This window comes from Sylvia atricapilla, chromosome 8, assembly GCF_009819655.1.
Source record: "Sylvia atricapilla isolate bSylAtr1 chromosome 8, bSylAtr1.pri, whole genome shotgun sequence".
Taxonomy (NCBI): domain Eukaryota; kingdom Metazoa; phylum Chordata; class Aves; order Passeriformes; family Sylviidae; genus Sylvia; species Sylvia atricapilla.
The window spans coordinates 29,413,067-29,433,693 of NC_089147.1; positions in this window are offsets into that span (position 1 = coordinate 29,413,067).

A 20,627-nucleotide genomic window follows, 5' to 3' on the forward strand; every position below is an offset into this window, starting at 1 on the left:
GCCTATTGAAACAGCAGCTAAAATCAGCTAAATTTACACTGCTGGGAAGGTGAGTGCCTGCCTGAGCAGCCTGAACAGCACCCCAAGGCTGGCTACAAGGGAGAACTCCCAGCTGCAGGTTCTGGCAAACTCAGAAGCAGCAAAGGCAAATTAACATGTGGGGCTTCCAGCAGAGCCACAGCACTGCAAAGAGGGAGGGATCTGAAGTGGGCAAGTTCATGAGGTGTAGGTATTCCTGAAAAGTTTAATCCACACTATCATCACCGTATTCAACAAGATTTACACAACTGTATGACTGTACTGCAGCTTTACAACACTTAGAAAGGGCTTGTAAGAAAGACTTTTTAGAAGGGTCTTTGGTGGTAGGAGAAAAGGTGATGGTTTCAAACTAAAAGAAGTCAGATTTAGACTAGATATAAGGAAGTTATTTTTCACAATGAGGGTGGTGAAAACATCAGCAGGTTGTCCAGAGAGGTGGTGGATGCCCCATCCCTGGAAGCATTCAAGGACAGGGCTCTGAGCAGCCTGGTCTAATTGCAAATGTCCCTGCTCACTGCAGGGGGGCTGGACTGGATGGACTTTAAAGGTCCCTGCTAAATCAAACCATTCTATGATAATAAAGTTCTGAAAAAGGAGGAAAGCTCCAAAGAACACAACCTTTGTAGATGCAGTACCCAAAAAGAGCTCAGCATAACCCCAGGGAGCAGGGACAAAGGAGGAAGAAGGAAGATGCTGACCCATTTTGGGGCAGCAAACGGGAAGAAAACACAGATTAAACTGTCATTTCAGTTTGAAGTAGACTCCCCAAATCAGAAAGCTGAGCACTGCCCGAGGAGTTCTGAGAGAAGAACCAACCTACTGTTAGGATGATGGGTAAAATGCAAGTGGGTTTTTTTTGTCTGTTCCTGAACCTGGTTAAGGTTTATCACTTTATCACTTCACCAAACTGCTGTACTCAACCATACTATTTTCCACCATTTATTCAGTTAAATGTTTTGAGATACACTTACAGCGTACCAAGCCCAATCTGAAGGCATGAGAACCTGTCAAGGGGATGCATCAGGCAACTACAATAAACAGCAACATTCAGGGTGTTTAGTTTGAACTGCATCAAAAAAAGAAATCATCTTGCACTATTACTTCTAGACAGATCTATAATTAGGTTAAAAAGCATCTAATACATTGAGGGGAGAAGAAAGGAGGGAAGAAAATCTAACCTCCACTTTGCTTTCAAATATATACATATATACACAAAACTCAGCATGCACAAAAAATAATTAATGACAAGATGTCAAGTGAGAACATTTTTTGAGCTCTGTGCAAATTATTCCTATATAAAATTATTACAGATGTCTGTAATAGCAAACTGGTTTTTTTACCAGTAGTATTTAATACTTGATGTAATCTATAAAATTCTTCAGACAAGAGGTTGTTATTAGCTGAGGAAATCTGCAATCCACTGAGATTTCAGGACAAGCCTCGGTACCCTGCAAACACCTGGTTAATTAAGGTACATTCATTAGGTGTGGGCTTGTTTTCACTGAATTGTCACTGGCTTGTGCTGAAAGAGCTATTGAGAAAAGTATGTGGCAATGCAAAACAAGAGCCAAATCAACATTTATTTTTTAACCTGTCCTGCATATGAATGTATTTTTGAATGTTATATGTGTGAAGTAATCTAGGCTTGCAAATTATACCTGACATTTTCCAAAAATGCTAAAGGAGCAGCTACAGAAGCTCCTGTCATTGGCTACAATATCTGTAAAACCTATCAGAACTTAATTTTTTTAATGCTGTAAGCCACATATGTATTTTAAATACACATCAGGGAAAAATGCAAGTGAACTGAGAAAAATCTGGAAGCCAGTTCCAGAAACTGGCATAGATGAAATCAACCACTTTTATCATGTTCAAACTCACTTAATAGTTCTTCCTAAAAGCAGTAGAGAGGAAAGCAGTTGATCAATAAGGAATAATCAGCATTTGAGCGAGAACAGCTAAAAGAAATTGTGAGAAAACAAGAAATTCAGTAGACTGTAACATGGAAAACATTGTTAGTTAAATATAAATATTGTCAAGGGCTGTTAAGATACAAGACAGAAGTGATTCATGTTCATCTACCAAAAAAAAAAAGTGAAAAGCCAGTTTCTGCTGCTTTATTTTCTTTTTAAAGGCTGTCTAGGCTGCAATGAAAGCTTTCTTTTTTTTTTTTTCATTAAAGCATCAGAGAGGAAATCTGAGTGCTATCATCAGGTTCACAAGATGTTAGGGGCATGGTTTGTGCCTTCAGAGCACAGACAGAAGGGCTGGCCCGTGGCCTCCTGGGCTTGGCTGTAGTGTTGGAGCCAAATGTTTGTGGGGGCAGGTGGCAAGAGGAATTAACACTTGCTTCATTCAAGAGCAAAGTCTATTTATCTGCCTTCCAAGCTGCACTGTTGATGAATAAGGACCTAAGCCACCAGCATAACTGAAAGACAACATATTTAAATGTAAGGTTATATTTTTAAAATTAAACTATTCCCCTCAGAGAAAACAAAACACTTGATTAAAACAAAAAATCCCCAACTGCAGTGTTTGATGTGTTGTTCCAAAAGTAAGATACTGCAATCACAATCAAATACTAAAAATGGAAAAAAAAATAAAAACCCACAAAAAAAAAACCAAAACAGATGGGGAAAACAAGAGTGGAGCATTGATAAATCAGTGCCAACATTAAATACAAGACAGCATGCAGAACATGAGAAATTACAAAGAAAAGGTTGAAAAAAGTCCAGGCTGAAGGGAATGATTTTTACAATCACAAACAATGTAATAGCTGCACATTTTTCGAACCTTTAACCACAAGTGACAGAAAGATGCTAAAAATGCACCTTCACATTCATCCTGGGTAATTTTCACAAATTTTGTCTCGATATTTATATCCATAAATACGTTCAACTTTATAGTGAGCAGGATTTAAACAAAAGCAACATTTCACCCCCCTGCCTCTCAAGAAAGGCATTGCAAGCCTACAACAGCAACCAGAAGATGTTTCAGAGGTTCCAAACAGATTAAGCATCTGAAACCCTACAGCCAGGCTTGACAAGAAAATCTATTCTGAATCTATTAATGAGAAAGAGGAGGGAGCAAAGTTTGTGTGGCATACAAGGGCAAATAATAAACAGCAGAGAGATGCAGCTGAATTTATTCATTCATTTCCAAACAGCAAGGTCACAGGCTAAGCTGAGAAAAGGAAAAGCTACAAAATGGATGATTTAATGCAATCATGGGTGTTGACTTTTCTTCTAGCACTTAAAATTGAAGATCTAGATTTCTACACCCCCTCTCTGTTTGCAGAGCAGGCTGTGTCAGAGTTCACTGCATTGGAACGGTGAGAAACTATGGAAATAATGCAAGACAAACCAGATGAATCAAGAACATGCATCTGTTTCTAGAGAGACTCACTTTTTCTGCAAGTACCCCAAAATAAAATAAGCACACTTTAGGCCTGTTACTTTGCTGTACTTGGAATTCATTTCATTTTGAAAAAAAAAATGAACTTTTCAAACTGAGTTGGTTATCTAAAGGATTGTATGTTTATTTTATGGACCTTTACACATAAGGTCAAATCTGAATGCTGATCACACAGAAGGTTTTGTTTTGCACAGTAAGGGTCAGTATGTTTGAAAAATAAAAATCCTCACCAAAATGGTAATTTAAACCCCGAGCAATAGTTTATAACTTCCACATTACTTTTCCTTCTTTTTCTGTGAACTACCTGTTAACTTCAGCTACAGGTAGCCAGACAAAACATCTAAAGGCATCTCCCTGTTACAGAGCATACAGATGGCACAGGGGAACAAAGGTGATATGCACAGATTTAAAATTATGCTGTCACTGTTCACCTCTGTCTACTTCCAGATATTTCAACTGCTAACAGCTTTCTGCATGTTAAGTTTTTTTCTATAACAGCAGTCACAGAACTTTCATTTTGTTGTATTAGAAAATTATCCTTTTGATAAATAATATGACTGTTTGGTACACAGAGCATAGGCACCAGACTGCATGCTGCAACTATCCCTGCTGTTGATATTGTCACCAGTGAGGAGTAGCTGCAGGATCTGAAATGACTGCCAGACTTCCTAATGTCTGGACAGGAATAAAGCATCATATAAATAAATAACTATCTGAACAACAGTTTGACAAGTGAAGTACATCTGACAGTCACTCTGAGACAGTGTGACATTTGAAGGAGAGCAGAGCCCATGCTCATTAGCTGGCTGGTTTAACCCAAAGGATGCTGAGGCTGTGTGTGGGTGCACTCTGACTGGGCTGGGCACCAGCCTTTTGGGGTTAGACATCACCGGTACCAAATCGCAGCATCTGAACACCTAAATCTACTCTGGAGTAACACACCATACAGACATTATCACCACATCATTCTGCTGCTGGACCCTCCTGAACACTGGTTAAGAATGCCTTCAGTCCTGAGAGCTATGTGGAACTAAACAATTACGAGCAACTCAGGAGCAGACCCATTGGATCATCTCTTCTTTTGTTGTTCTGATTGCCTAGAAGGAGGGCACTTCTTGATCCAGCTGGAAGACTTCGTGCTGGTCACATTTTGAAGCCTGGCCGGGGTTTTCTTTACCCTGAAAGTCTGCTAACCCTTCTCCAGCTGCTTGCAAATTCCACCAGCTGTGGCTGCCTGCTAGGGCTTAAGCTCCAGGGTCCCAGAGGAATAAAGACACTTCCCTTGGAGCTCTGCTTTTGCATTTTGAAATTGGTGCTGCATTTCTTATCCCCACCTCAGCCTCCCAGTTCCCAAACTGCTTGTGGGAAAGAAACCCTGTGCTCCTGGCTGATCTAAACATCCCATGCAAAACGGGCACGTGTCCTACAACATTTTTTTGCTCTGGTTAGGACTACAACTAAAGCTGCATTTGTAACTGCAAATTCTTGCTGGGACAGAATGATAATAAATATCATTCTCACCACCATCCCTCTCTTTCTATTGCAAATATTAAAAAAAAAAAAAAAAAAAAAAAAAAAAAGGAACACGTGCAAAAGAGCTGAACTGGAAATGCTCTCTGGCACAACACTTTTCCCCACTTAATTTTAATGCCATTTTTATCTGTATATTGTCCTAGAGCTGCAGCTTTTCTTTTACAGAATCACTGGGTTGGTGAGACCTTCAAGATCATCAAGTCCAACCAACCCATGCCCTAATACCTCAACTAAACCATGGCCCTGAGTGCCACATCCAATCTTTCTTTAAAACACATCTAGGCATGGTGACTCCTCCCTGGGCAGACAATTCCAGTATTTTCTCCTCCTTTTAGCCATAAGTCATCATCCCAAGACAAATGGCATAGCTCACGCAGCATTGTTCACTGCTTTACCATATTACCTTCATGGGAATGAACCATGCACAAGAAGCAAGCAGAAAGCAAAAATCAAACAAGAATGGCCAGCAGCACTTACACCTCAGGAGATACTGATACACATCCTGTGAGACAGCAATAGCAGAGGTCAAAATCTGAACAGGGCATGGAAAGAACTTGAACAGTTTTTGGTTTATTATGGGAATATATATCATGGTTATTATGGGAACATATATAATATACCATTATTATATTATGGGAATACATATCATAATTATCATGGTGAAGTATTAAACACCTACCCCAAACCACAAGAATGGCTATAATCGTCAAGATTGAAAACATTAAATTTAACAAATTAAATTTAACAAGGAGGATACAGCTTTAACTGCACATACCTCGTTGGTAATTGAATAGTGCTCTTCCCTTCAAACCTGCTGATGCAGTTGAGTAGTTTAAGTAGATAAATACAGATAAATGAAATAATCATAAAAAGCACCATTTTCTCATCGAGATTGGGCTGAGAGAATACGTACCTCAAATAGAATCCACCCAAACTTCAGTATTCTCAACACCCATATAAACAAATGGGAATTACACCAGAAAAGAAATGCAGCATTTCCCCAGAACCCCTGCTTTATGTCACATTCTTCCACACACCAGAAAAACAATAAACAAAAGCAGGATGCATCTTCGCTTTGTTATCCAAGGTCTATTTGCTTTCAGGCAAGACACAAAACTGGGATTCCATTTGGTGATGATTGTAAGAAAAAAAAAGAGGCATCTGTCAGGACAAAATTTGCAACAACACTCCTGTCAGTTTGAGAAACAACTCTGTAAAGGGACAGCAATCCAATGACTGGATAAGACTGGACAATATTAGGAATTAAGGAAAAAAAAAAATTGTTGCTGTGGCGGGGGCCTGGAGAGAAGGCAGAAATGTGTCAATGCAGGAACATGTTTACAATATGCAGTGCTTTAAGATTTCTGAACCTCAAGCCCAATCACCACCTTCATATTTGTATCATTCTCACAAAGCCAGACAGACAGCTGAGACTTCCTCAGAGCGAGTCTGGTTCTCGTGTGCGAACATCCACTTGAACACCCTGCAGATATCTGGGAAAGAGCAAAAACAGTATTGCTGTAAAAACAAGGCAGCTGCAGCATTAGGGGTGGCTGGGGCAAAGTCTGCACCCATTCCACAGGAGCCAAGCCAGGAAAATGTGCATGTACAAGGCAGGGACTGCAATCAGCCACCCCAAAGGAGGAAGCTGACCCCCGGACCCCCAGCCCTGCAGTGCAGGCAGCAGGGGCTGGGCAGAAGCTGCTGCAAACATCTCTGCTCAGCACTGAAGAATAATTCACCATGGCTTGTGCCACGCTCTGCTAATTCATCACCGGGGATTTCTGAAAGGGAGGTACAAAAAGGAGCAATGGGAAGAGAGAAAACACAGCATTTACCAGCATTTAACCTGTACCTCCAGGGACTGTTCTACCACAGGCTCCTGCAAGGAGCACGGCAGGGAACTGCCCTCACTTTTGGGCTGACCAGAGAACTGCTTTGGAGTGGCCACCGAGAACAGCAAAGCCTCATCTCAGAGGTTTGCCAGTTCAGTGTAAAAAAAAAAAAAAAAAAAAACAAACAAAAAGCCACCCAACTGCAAATTCAAATGATATTTAAAACACTGCAGAGCCTGTGGTTCAGAATTTGCAGACATAACTTACATTTTCAGTGATTTCAGCCTCTCCCATGCCTTACAAAAATAAGAAAAACCGGGTACCACATTTTCTGTCCACAGGGAGGCAGAAAGGGGCCGCTCTGGTCCAAACCCTTCCCTTTCTAACCAAACAGCTTTGTCACTCCTTGTTCTACTTTTTTATTTCTAATCAGGAGAATATATTATCCAATTTTCCAAATTACCCCTAGCTCTTTAATATTACACATAACAATCTGATAATATTCTCATCAAGCCACTTTAACTAATTCAAGCGTTCCTTTTCTTTGCTCCTTACAATGCTAAATCTTCCCTTTTTCCTTGTTTCTGTAAGTTCTGTGAACTAATGGTCCGTGGAAGAAGGGCAAAAATGGTTTCCTCAAGTTGTCTGTGAAGCACTTTAGCAACGAGATATGTTTATGGAAGGCTTTAATCACCCAACAACAGTACAACACAACCTAACCTAATACATTATTTTCTGGCATAGCTTACAAAAATACACTGGACTTATTTGTATCATTATACATCCTGAAATCCAGTTCAATAAATTGCACAGAGTTTACAGAGTTTAAAGGCTGTTAAGAATACCTCTCCCTTGGTGTTCCCTTTCAAGAGAATGTTTAAGACTCATCTTCGACGTTTAATCATGCATGTATAGCTGCACATAAAAGAGAACACTCTGTCTCCCAGCTATCAGAATTAGAATTGATCCACTGGCCTTCCTGATTACTCTCGACACACTGATATGAAAGAAGCTGCTCAAGAACATATTTACTAAGCATTCCTCTCAAGTGAGTAAAAATTTGCTGTTGATGCTAAGACAGAGAACCAAAAGTTGGCTGAATTTCAAGACGCTCCTGTTTTCCACTGCACACTGCTACCTGAGGCTCGCTCTGTACTACACAGCACCAGGTACAATGTATGAAGAATTCACAAAGCTGTGGCCTTTAGCAAAGGATGCTGTCCAAACATCTCAAAGCATGAAACATACTGCAAAGTGAAAAGAAGGGCAGAAAAATCCCAAGTAGATAAAAAGCAGCTTGCCTGTTCACAGGTGAAAATTACAATGCAATGAAAGCCACTAGCTGAAAAGAAAACAGTCAAGTTCCAACAAAAAGCAGAGCAGAATTCCAGCCTCTTCCCACAGGACTTTTCAGCTCAGGAAAAAAAGGTGAGACCCAGAAATGAACTTGTTTGCAAGCTGGAACCTATTTAACAGTAGGTGTTGTCACACTAGGAGATGAAGGGTGCTCTAAGCATGACTGGTTAGAGAATTACAGCAAAGTAATCTGAAGAAAGGGAAGAAAATACTCCTTTCTCCCAAGGCAGTGACCTTATCACTTGCCAAAGGCTGCACCAACTGCTTGACCACTTCACCAGGTGCTAACCTGCTGTCTAGCCCAGAAGTTGAGCAATAGCCCTAAAATTAGACACTGCTTTGCAGTGGAAGCACGAACACCGGAATTCAAACTCAAAACCAGCTGAATTGCCATCCTGCCATGAGCCCTTATCCCCATACAGAGCCAACCTGTATCATCAGCAACTGTGCACAATGCAAAAGCCCCTCTCTGACTAACCCTGGCCACTACCTGGAAAATTAAATCCTCCTGGGTGGACACCACCTACATTTCCTGGGGTATTTGTGGACTACCAGAAATTCAGCAGCAAGGACTATGACAAAACTATCCCCAGCCAAGTTTGATGGATGCCCATCAAACAGCTCTCCAGGCCAGGACAGGTGATATCACAGTGCTCTTTGGTGGCACTGAAACGCTAAACAGGAGGTGGTTTTTGTAAGACTGAGTTTTAAACTCATCTGCAGTCACCATTAATGCAGCCAGTAATATTTCATTGTACTGTGGCTCACAATGAAACATGAAGATGTATTATCCTAATCAACCTCTCAGTAAACTACAGGGTACACTGATGCATCTTTTCAATTCACATCATTTTCACTGACATTTCTGGTTAGCAAAAAGAAGCCTTCAGGCAAAAAAAGCACACTCACAGACACATCAGTTATAACAAGCATGTGGCCTTTTTCCCTGAAGACCCAGTGCTATGTAACCATTATATTTGTTCAAGCCATCTTTTCCCTGAATTTGCTCCAAGAAAAAAAGCTTGATCTTCATAGTGACTTCTCCGATCAAGTTGCATCTAGATCACTTCGGCATGATGTGAAATTAATTTTACTGGATTATTCAATATCTATTTTCAGCAAATTTCCCTATATGCCAAAGAAATGCACTTAACGGAGACATCTCCAACAGCATTTTTGATTGTTAATGAGATTTATCACTAGCAGAACAACAACACTTCAGCCGTAAATTTCAAAGCAAACACAACTGAGACACCAAGCTCACCTTAAGCATGCAGGTTCTTTCAATTCCCTTAAAAATCCCAATATTTTGAAGTACAACTGAAAAGAAGCACTTAAGCCTACAAGTCTGGAGCAAATCTCAAGTCTTGATCAGATCTTAAGTCTAGATCTTCTCTACACCCAAGCCACAGAAGAGTACCAGCTGTTCTGCAGAAGCTAGGCCTGTAAAGAGTCACTCACATAAAGCATTTCATGTGGAAATGCTGCACTTGGAAATAAGTGGGACTTGCATATCCATTTAAATCATCACGAGAGTTAAGCCTACAGGGAATATGAAGTGTTTCCCAAGAAACATATCTGCCAAAGCACAGGGATCCACCAGCAGACTTGTTCATTCAGGCATCCTCCTCTTCGCTATAAAAACCTTGTCTACAGGTTTTAGTTCTCTTAAAAAGTATGACATGTACTCTTTTTCCCAGAACAACTTGTGACTGAAACATTTTAAATGCTGTTCTGCTAAGTGAGCTAAGGCATCACTGTACACCAAAACAGCACTGCACTCCAGTGACTTGCCTTTGCCAAGTTGCCTTTGCTGATTTTTGCTCCTTAGGAAATCAGAGTTGAGAAGCTTTTCCCCATTTCATAAGAGTGAAGGAACTACTCTTGGTTTTTTTAACTCCATTCTACATCTAGCACATAAGCCATTAACTCTCACATCACAGCATTACATAATTAACGGGATCCTAGAGTCAGATGAAACTGTGTAGCTGTGATACTAGCAAAGCTACATAATATTCATTACAGCATTTGGACTAATCCCGTCTCCCAATGGTATTCCCTTCTCTATCTCAGATATCAATAAAACACATCTGATTTGCAATTCTTGAGCTGCCCCTTAGCTGAAGCTTTGTCAATACTTCTCATCTCTCACATTAATATAGTACCTAAAAAAATGGATATCTCAGAGTAAAACCTTCTATGCAATTTGGATTCCTCATCCAACACAGGCTACACATACCAATATCAGCTGGTCCAACGGCTAGAAGTGCTACCAGTCTAAGCAGGACAGGTTGTCCCTTGTAAAGACTTTTGGGTAGAGGGAGAAGACAGAAGCATGGAGCCTGACCTCCACAGTTGGAGTTTCCCTTTGTAAATCACACACCAGTTTCAGAATGGCAGCCCAGTTCAGCCTCTTTTCATGACTAAACATCCCTGATCTTGGAAAACAAAGTGCAATGTAGAGAGATGAAGGTTTCCTGGAGAAAGAACCCAAATGCAGGCCTGCAGTCAGCAGGAAAAATCACCAGGAAGCTGAGCCTTACAAATACACAGTGCAAGACAATGCCAAGGCACCCTGTTCAACCTCTTACCAATAGCTACTTTTATTTTCCCTACATAAAATACATCAATATTTTTCCAAACAAGGCATGAAGTTAGTTATCTTTCACCTAACACTCGACATTTAGCTTAACCAAAAGCTGCTGGTACAGAGAAAAAATCATGCTTGAGGCCACTGCAGTACACCGGGTTTATTTGTTCAGTCTCTGTGCAACTATTAAAATACATCAGACTGGGGAACATTTTACCACTTGGAGAGACCAGATTAAAGCAGTAAATTATAGAAATAGCATCTGTCACCTGTAAATTCTGCAGATGTCCAGCAATAGCCTGGTATAACATATTCCCATCCAACCTGGTGCCCACTGGTTCTTTCGTTTAAAGCCACCATGGGATGTGTCATGGAAAACACCAGGCACACAGACCAAGCAGGTTCAAGTTCCAATCTTTTCCCAGTAGCCATTAATTTTGCCAGCATTATTTTCCAGGTGACATTTGGCACTGCAGTGTCCACAGAAGAAATGAATAGGGCCTACAAGATGAAACATCTGCATTTGTAGTGGTAAAGGATGCTGGGTTTGGCTTGGCCACCCAAATGAGCTGTCAGTGCCATGTACCAGTGATGAAAGCAGTGGTCCAGACGGTTTATCTCAGCAGCATGATGGGGAACACACAGCACTGGTGCTGGGCTCAATCAGCTGAACACTGGACAGAGGAGACCACCAGCACTGATGAGATTTAAAACTTAGCTTTCTCTAAGTTGCTTACTAAACTATGATTTGATTAAACCATTTCCAGAGTATGGCCACCTCACAGGTGAAACCTTGCTGTGAATACACCTGCTTAGTGGAAAGCCAACATTGTAAAAAACCACTGGAAAGTAATGCTCAAAACCTGTTCATAAAAATAAAGACCTCAACTGCTTCAAATTCACATTTTGTAAAAATCACAAGCTGGCAGAAGGGGATCATTTAATGTATTTTTGCTTTTGTCTTTTCTAATGTAAACACAGTTCAGAAACACTTAAAAAATTTTGTACATTAGCCTTTCTGAAGCAGATTATTCAAATATGAGTAAACAGACTTAGGCTAGTTATTTTAACAAATACTGTTTCTGTGCAATTTATGAAGTGAAGCTACAAGCAAAAATAAAAATCACAAATTTAAAAGGCAGAAATTAACTAGCCTGGGTTGGAACAGAAGAAAATGCATTTTCACAGCCTCTCTAGAAGAAGACTTCAACTTCCTATGCAGGAACAACAAAAGCAGATTTCATGTGTGCCAACAGGACAGGATCAACCAGTTTCACAGAGTCCTTTCCACAGGGAGAGGGAAAGGGCAAGGGAATATAAATGTGATTAACTATATATTTACAGACATTAAATATTATACATTATATTTACTCCTCTTACAGGAATACATTTACCTGTATTAATATTGTAAAAATTGTGCTCATTTTACAGTCTCTACGGCTTTTACATATACAAGTAGCTCTTGGAGACAGGTGGATATTACTAAATAGATCCATAATGGAGGGCACACGTCACATAGACAGTAAATTTACTAACCTTAATTCATAGATAATGGTATATACTGCATCATAGCTGATATCTCTGATAGTTACTGGCCTGCAGTATTTATTTTATAATCTTGTGACTTATCTTAACATTCAGAATGCATAAATGTGAAAGGTAAGAAAAAAAAATTAATCTAAGAGCTTCAGACATTTTTATTACTAATGCTATTTTATATTGGGTTGGGTGCTACTAAATTACTTGATTACTTGAAACAATGATAACAGCGATCGGTTTTGCAGGAGAAAGAATCATTCTGGTGCTCTTCTACTGCCTTCGATTGGGGTAAACCCAGAAATCCTGTATCACCTCTAACAAGATTTTTGAAGCAAACAGCAATTCTGGGTCTAATATATTGCACGTATCACCAACCGTGTCAAACTGACTGCAGTGGTCTGTGGTATTAGTGACACTCCAAAGAAAAATACCCAAAAGAAACCCACATGATTTCATTGTCAGGAAAGAAGAAAGAATGATGTGTGTTGGCTTGGCACAGCCTGACTTTCTGTAGTGGGGGGCGCACAGCGCAGCCTCTGTGAGAAGCTGCTGAAGGTCCCACCATGTCCAACAGAGCCAGTCTGTGATGGCTCTGAAGACAGACACGCTGCTGGCTCAGCTAGAGAGGTTGTCATGACGTGTTTGAGAAGAAAATCAAAACAGAGCATGCACAGTTTCTCTCCCAGGGGTGGGCAGCACCGTGCCTGCCACCGCAGCCACCGCCCTGCCGGTGTGGCCCATGGTGACATTCTGCCAATGCAGTGTGGCCCATGGTGACATCCTGCCCTGCCGGTGTGGCCCATGGTGACATTCTGCCAATGCAGTGTGGCCCATGGTGACAATCTGCCATGCTGGTGTGGCCCGTGGTGACATTCTGCCCTGCCGGTGTGGCCCATGGTGACAATCTGCCATGGCGGTGTGGCCCATGGTGTCACTCTGCCATGGCACTGTGGCCCATGGTGACAATCTGCCATGCCGGTGAGGCCCATGGTGACAATCTGCCATGCCGGTGTGGCCCATGGTGTCACTCTGCCATGGCACTGTGGCCCATGGTGACATTCTGCCCTGCCGGTGTGGCCCATGGTGACATTCTGCCCTGCCGGTGTGGCCCATGGTGACATCCCGCCATGGCAGTGTGGCCCATGGTGACATCCCCCCATGCCGGTGTGGCCCATGGTGATATCCCGCCATGGCAGTGTGGCCCATGGTGACATCCCGCCATGCCAGTGTGGCCCATGGGGACATCTCGCCATGCCGGTGTGGCCCATGGTGACAATCTGCCATGGCAGTGTGGCCCATGGTGACATCCCGCCCTGCCGGTGAGGCCCATGGTGACATCCCGCCATGGCAGTGTGGCCCATGGTGACATCCCGCCATGGCAGTGTGGCCCATGGTGACATCCCCCCATGCCGGTGTGGCCCATGGTGACATCCCGCCATGGCGGTGTGGCCCATGGTGACATCCCCCCATGCCGGTGTGGCCCATGGTGTCACTCTGCCATGCCGGTGTGGCCCATGGTGACATCCCCCCATGCCGGTGTGGCCCATGGTGACATCCCACCATGGTGGTGTGGCCCATGCTGACATCCCGCCATGCCGGTGTGGCCCGTGGTGACATCCCGCCATGCCGGTGTGGCCCATGGTGACATCCCGCCATGGCGGTGTGGCCCATGGTGACATCCTGCCATGCCGGTGTGGCCCATGGTGACATCCCGCCATGGCAGTGTGGCCCATGGTGACATCCCGCCATGGCAGTGTGGCCCATGGTGTCACTCTGCCATGGCACTGTGGCCCATGGTGACATCCCGCCATGCCGGTGAGGCCCATGGTGACATCCCGCCATGGCAGTGTGGCCCATGGTGACATCCCGCCATGGCGGTGTGGCCCATGGTGACATCCCCCCATGCCAGTGTGGCCCATGGTGACATCCCACCATGCCAGTGTGGCCCATGGTGACATCCCGCCATGGCAGCCGCCATCTCAGCGTGGCTGCAGCCAGCCTGGCCACCCGTACCCGGCCGTGCCACGGGCAGAGGGGCAGGGGCAGCCTCTCCTTCCCAGAGCCCTGCAGGAAGGGAGGGTCAAACAGCCCCAGCACCGCCACTGCCCGCTCATGGCCAGCGGCAGGAGCACAGCGAGACATTCCCCAGTGTGGGACCTGGGTGGGAACAGCTGCTCAGCACTGCAGGATACTGCAGGGATCTTTGGATTGCTTGCAATGGTACCTACAAGCAGCAGCTCTTCTTCTAGTTAGACAAGAGGAGGAAGTGAGGACACATGACAGAAAACAACATGGAGCCACCAAGGTCTCTGCAAAAGAAAGAGGGGGAGGAGGTGCTCCAAGCATCAAAGCAGAGATTACTCTGCAAGCCACAGTGAGGACTATGGTTAAACAAACTGTCCCTTGTAATGGATGAATCCATAGGGGATGCAGAGATCCACTTGCAGCCTGTGGGGAAAAGTGCTCACGCCAGAGTGAGTGGATGTCAGAGAAGGCTGTGATCTAGTGGTGGACCTGAATAGAGAGAGAGAGCTCTTGCTTCCCAGCTAGAGTAGCCTATCCTTAAAAGATTACACCCCATGGACGAGTGACCCACACCACAACAGTTTTGGGACAGCTGCTTGCCCATGGGAGAGGACCCACGGCACAGCAGAAAAAAGATCCCTCGTCTTGAGTGAATGGAAAAAGATCTCGAGTGACAAACTGACCAAAACTTCCACACCCTGTCTCGCTGTGCTGTCAATGGGAAGGACAGAGGGGCTGGCGGGGAAAAAGGTGTTTGAAAGGCTTATTTTACTTTTCCTTATCCTCCTCTGTTAATAATAAATTTACTTTGTATCTTTAAATATGAACCTGTTTTGCCCTTAGGGTGCTTTCCTCCCAGTCCTTATCTCAATCGATGAGTGCTTCAGAAATTTTTTCCCCCTCTCCTCTGCCCAACTGTAACGAAAGAGAGCAAATGAAAGACTTTCATGAGTGTCTGGCATTTAGCCATAGTCAAACCACAACAGATGCCAAGATGTTGCAAGTATTCTAAATTTGACTGAACATTTGTCCCCCTCTATACTCCCCTCATCCTTCCCAAAAAAGAGAAAACATCCAAGAAAACCAACAAAGGGCTTTGTCTTTGTTCCTGCCTTCTATCCCAGCCTGAGGTGTGCAATTGATCAGAACCATGAACTGATCAACTCAAAATCAAGCAGAGAGGTAATCTTTCTGCCTGATCATTTCCTTCCTGATTAACCAAACAACACAAACAGCGATAAAACAGCATAAAGAAAGCAGGAGTGAGGAACCAGAGAGTGGAAGAAGAATAAGGGCAGAGCTGCCGTTTTCAACAGTAGCCAAATCTCATTAAAATGGTGCTGGAACTCCAACCTGAGCACATCTGAAGGCAGAACAAGGCTCCAGGTTCTGTACCTGGGATAGCTGCAAGGAAGAAATGCACAGTCACACGGAGCTACAGGAGACAATTTTCCTCTGTGGGGATGTGCCAATCTCAGCTATGGCCTCTTTCCCCCTCAGCGAGCCTTCAGGTTTAACAGTGGCAATTGCTGAGTGTATCTCACAGTCCCGCCTCCAGAAGCTGAATGTCATTCACAAAATCTAGAGGCAAAGCATAATATTCCTTTGGCAGATGTCAAACAGTACCTCCCACAATATCCCACATACATCAGCTCCTCTACACTCCAAAGCCTATTACCAAGTAGGCTTCAACAGACAGAACACCAAGAAACTGCCTAATCATTGACTGTGGAACTTTATTTTCTGACCTTCTCCACAGCCAAAATATTAGGAAAAGATCAAGGTAAGTCTTCACTTGATAGTATAGTGTCAGTCAAGTACTCTTTATCATTTAACACGTTCTCAGTGCTTCCTAGCACACACTCAGCTCTCCTAAATACATGTTCATTATAACACAAACTGTTTCCTTAAAGCTACAGGACTGGGCAAGATAAATGGAATACATGATTTCATGAGCTGTCAGAATCATCATGGTGAAGGTGGGTTAGCTAAAGAACACAAAAACCTTCTAATATGACAATCTATCCTCGTATTATTTAAATTTTTGACTTCTCTTTCCCTTCCTCAGGAAATATTAACAAATTCTCACCCAAATTAAGATGAAAATTCTTCTATTTCGTTTGCACAATCAATTAGAGTGCAGATCCACAAAGTTTCCTAAGCTCTGAGTCATTTTCAAAGACAAAAAACATTTACCAGCCCCTGAAAATCATTCTTTCCAACTCAGTCACTGCAGAAGAGAAAGTGTACTGATATTACAAGCTGAGGCTTAAAAGCTCCCAGATAAAAGAACAAGAAAAAGGCAAACAGAAGGCATAGAACACGTGATGTGCATTTCTGAAAACAACTCTGATCTTGAACACTAGACATCTGGGAAATAAACCTTGGTAAAGAAGGGGAAGAAGAGGAAAGACAAATACTGCAAAGAAAGAAAAAGAAGAGCTAAGGGATTTGCATCTAGAAAGGAGTACATGAGAGAAGCCTGAGGCTATTGCAAACCAGAGAGAAAGCAGGGAGGGGGAGCTTGCCTAAACCACAGTGAGGAAGAGGAGATGATTCAATTTAAGCAGCAAGGAAAATAAAAATCCACCATGCCTTCCAAAGCAGACCTGGATTTTATAGGACACAGAGAGGAGAGAGGAGAGCCCTAAGAATGTGATATGGAAGGATTTTCCCAAACTGAAAATAAATGAGGATCAAAGGGAGACAGGCAAGGCAAGTGGTCAGTACCGGAGCATGAGACAAGAAATGGGCGCCCAGGTAATACTTCTTGCTTTAGGGATATAATCTTCTCTCACTGAACACACCACATCTTTCAAGATTCTACACATTAATAGAATCCATATATATCTTGCTGTGTCCTTCATTATGAAGCTATCTATTATATTGTCCCTTCACTCACATTTAATTCACTTTGCCAAATTAATCATGAAAAGCATAATCTTCATACATATTTTATATTCTGTTATACAATCTTAAAGTATCAATCATTGTTATACATATATAAATAAAAGCTACGAATTCTAAAATAAAAACTTGAATATTTTCCTTTGAGTTGGACACATCTGATTTGTCCTGCCTTTCTGTTGTACTAAATAACTTGTATGCACTTTGGTTTATTTTTGGTTTACTTCAAAAGCAAATGTTTTCTAGTGAAAAGGACACAGCCACATGCTAGTGGTTCTGGGTATGTAAATTTTGTGTGTTGTGGGCCTTTTTAAACCTTTCACTGAGTCCTGTAAATTTATTTGCACCAGACATTCTGGTTTTCTGATTACCACATTCAGCAGAGAAGAATTTCCACCGAACTAGAATATTTCATCACTCTTCCACATATTTCTTCTGCAGCTCTTCTATTTGTAGCAGGTAGATTTAGTAAGTGCAGCTATCTGAAGTTGTCTAAAATTAACAAAGATTTACTTGTTTAACATACAAGACTTCCTTCTAGATTTGGAATTCACAGTGTGATCTAAACAGTGACTTTTGAGCATCATTTGGAAAGATGATGATGAAAACCAGCCGTTTCTCCTGTTTGGCAATCAGTCACCATCAGTTGCTATTCACATGAAGCTTTCCCTACAGCATTACTCACAAAAACTCCCAAGGGAGTGTTTCATGAACTGGTTGCAACGTAGTTTCTCTGATTTTTGAAGATTTCTTGAGGAAGAGCACAGAATAATATTGATAATTACCTAACTGACGGGTCAGGGTAAGCTAATGTTGCAACATGCCCAAACTCACAGCTTCCTGCCTGCCAGTTGGCTTGTCTGCCCAGTCTTTGGTGTTCAGTGTCACCGTCTGACAATGTTTCCCAGAAGTGCCTCTGAGTCACAGTGCTCCTACAGGCACGACTCAGGCCACATGGAGACAAGCATTTCAAGCACTCGGCCACCTCAGCACTCAGGGGCACGAGCAGTGGCTCCAACCTCAGTTTTTCTCTCCTCCTCTCTGGCAGAATCTCTATCCTGGATTTTCAGGCCCAGACACCACTTTCAGCTCAGAGGTGCTTCTACTCTACTGCTGTGCCAGGACTCTTAGCACTGCTCCTAGCCACTGCCTCGGCAGAAGGAAGCAATCACATTTTTAACTGGCCTGATTTTGCTAGCAATTTTGCTTTCTTTTCTTGCCCACTGCTGAGGAAGACTTTGTACCCCAGCACAGTCACGGACGCCCTTCCACAACTTTGGCATTCAATTTCCTGTTTTTGCTTGTGTGTCACTGACTTGTCATTGCATCTGATGCTAATCTGAACTTGACAAGTAATTTAATTTTGCTGTTTTGAACTGCTTTCATGTCACATATATGCTATCTCATCCGCATGAGTCACCACTGCCTGCCTCCCGAAAATAATGCACTTCTCAGTCATGATTTCTTCTTCTACAATTACTCTGCTACCCTGAGGGCTATCTTCAATTATGTTGTTTTTCCTCTGCTGGACACAGGTTCCAACTTTAATGCATCCTTTGTCTCTTTTGCCCTGTACTTGTACTTTTACAAAGTAAGTCGTGAAGCAGCATTTTCATCCTCATCCCACAGCACGTTGTGAAATTCCTGTCTGCCAGAGATACTTTATGCTTGCTGTCCCCATTGTCTTTGGCTACAGCTTTCCTCTGGAGTTTCTCAGGATCTTTAGCTTGATTTTTGTTTGCTTTCTCAGCCATGTTTGTGTATTTTTCATCCTTGTTACAACTTTCCATGAAGACATAAAGCAGCTACCCGACCTGGAGTAGGGAGCAGGATTCTATTTCTCATTTGTGGATTACAATTGTTCAAAAGGTGCCTCTTGTATACATTTACATATTTTGTTCCAATTTTTCTACTATGAAGCTATTTGAACATAATGTCTTGCTAATATTAAGACATTCGCAGAAAGCTTCTTGAATTTTGTAAAGCCTTTCCCAGCTTACTGCTTGTGAATTGAGTTCTGACTTTAATCCCTCTCAACTAGCAAACTATTCTAATTCCTTCTGCTTCTCCCAATCCACCAGCAGTTCATAGTTCTTGTGGTTTGTATTTCTGGGTCTGACCTACAAAATACTGCCCGTATTAATTTCATTGATAAGTTTTGCCAAATTATCCTTTTTTAATTTCACAGGCCACTTTTGGGAGCTAAATCACAACTAAAAAGAGCATTCACTGTGCTCTAGCAGAAGGTATGTACAAGAAGGACTTTTAGCAACATTTCAAAGAATGTTTTCCCTTTCTTCTGCTGTCTGTTATAAAATCCCCCAAAGTGGCAACAACTGCAAGAGTATTAGCAACAAGCACAAACTCAGATGTTTTCAAATCACAGCCAAAGCAACATTACCATAAATCTGAGCAGTTGCACCCCTAGCCCACACTATTATGTTTCTAAGCAAGCAACTCTCACTCCTGAACCAATTATTTGTAAAGGTTTAAGGATGATAAATTGCGATTTCAGGGAGTTTGTCCACGTGAGAGCTGTCCCTGCTGTGGGTGGGTGCCCTGTGAGTGATGTGGCACCGTGTGAGTGAGCTCTGCTCGGAGCAGCCACCGGCAGCCCCAGGGACAGTGCACGGCAGGATCCAGCAGGATCCCTCTCCACCCACGCCAGGCAAGCTTTTGATTCACACTCACCATCCCTGGAGTACAACTCAGGCACTGGTTGAGAGAAACAGAAATGTATTCTTAGCTCCATGCAGGAGTTCCATGCAACCATCCCAATGTTACAGAGATTGCACGGGTTAGGAATTCCCACCTCAGCTCTGCGTCCCTCAAAGTTTATGAGGATGCTGAAAACGTGACTGAAAGCAGAAACACATCCAGCAGGGAGGAGTATCATTCTAAAATGCACTTTAGGGAATAAGCATTTCATACTTAAAGACTGTAGCACTGAACCTGCACAAAATTTGAGCTACAATACTTGGTATCTGTGTTTGTGGTGCCTTTTCAACTCCCCCTCCCCAAATTATATTAGCTTGTGACTCAGATTCAAGGAGGTAAGAGACACATTTTAACACAAAAGGAGATGGCCTAAACCTCATGTAGCAGTACTTGAGAAAATCCCACAGCATTTACCCTCTACAGACTAATGGAGACGTGAAGACATAAATGGGGACCCATTTTAAAGGAGCAAATGTGCCACGCTGATAAGCACATTCACCAACTATAATCCTTATCACCCAAATACATATGGTGCGAGCTGAGACAAGACCACTCTCCTGCACTTGTGTATAATTTCATGTTGAAAAAAATAAAATCACATCACACAGTAGCCATGGTTACCCACAGAAGATAAGAGGAGCGTTTTTCATCCAACCATCTCAGAAATGTGC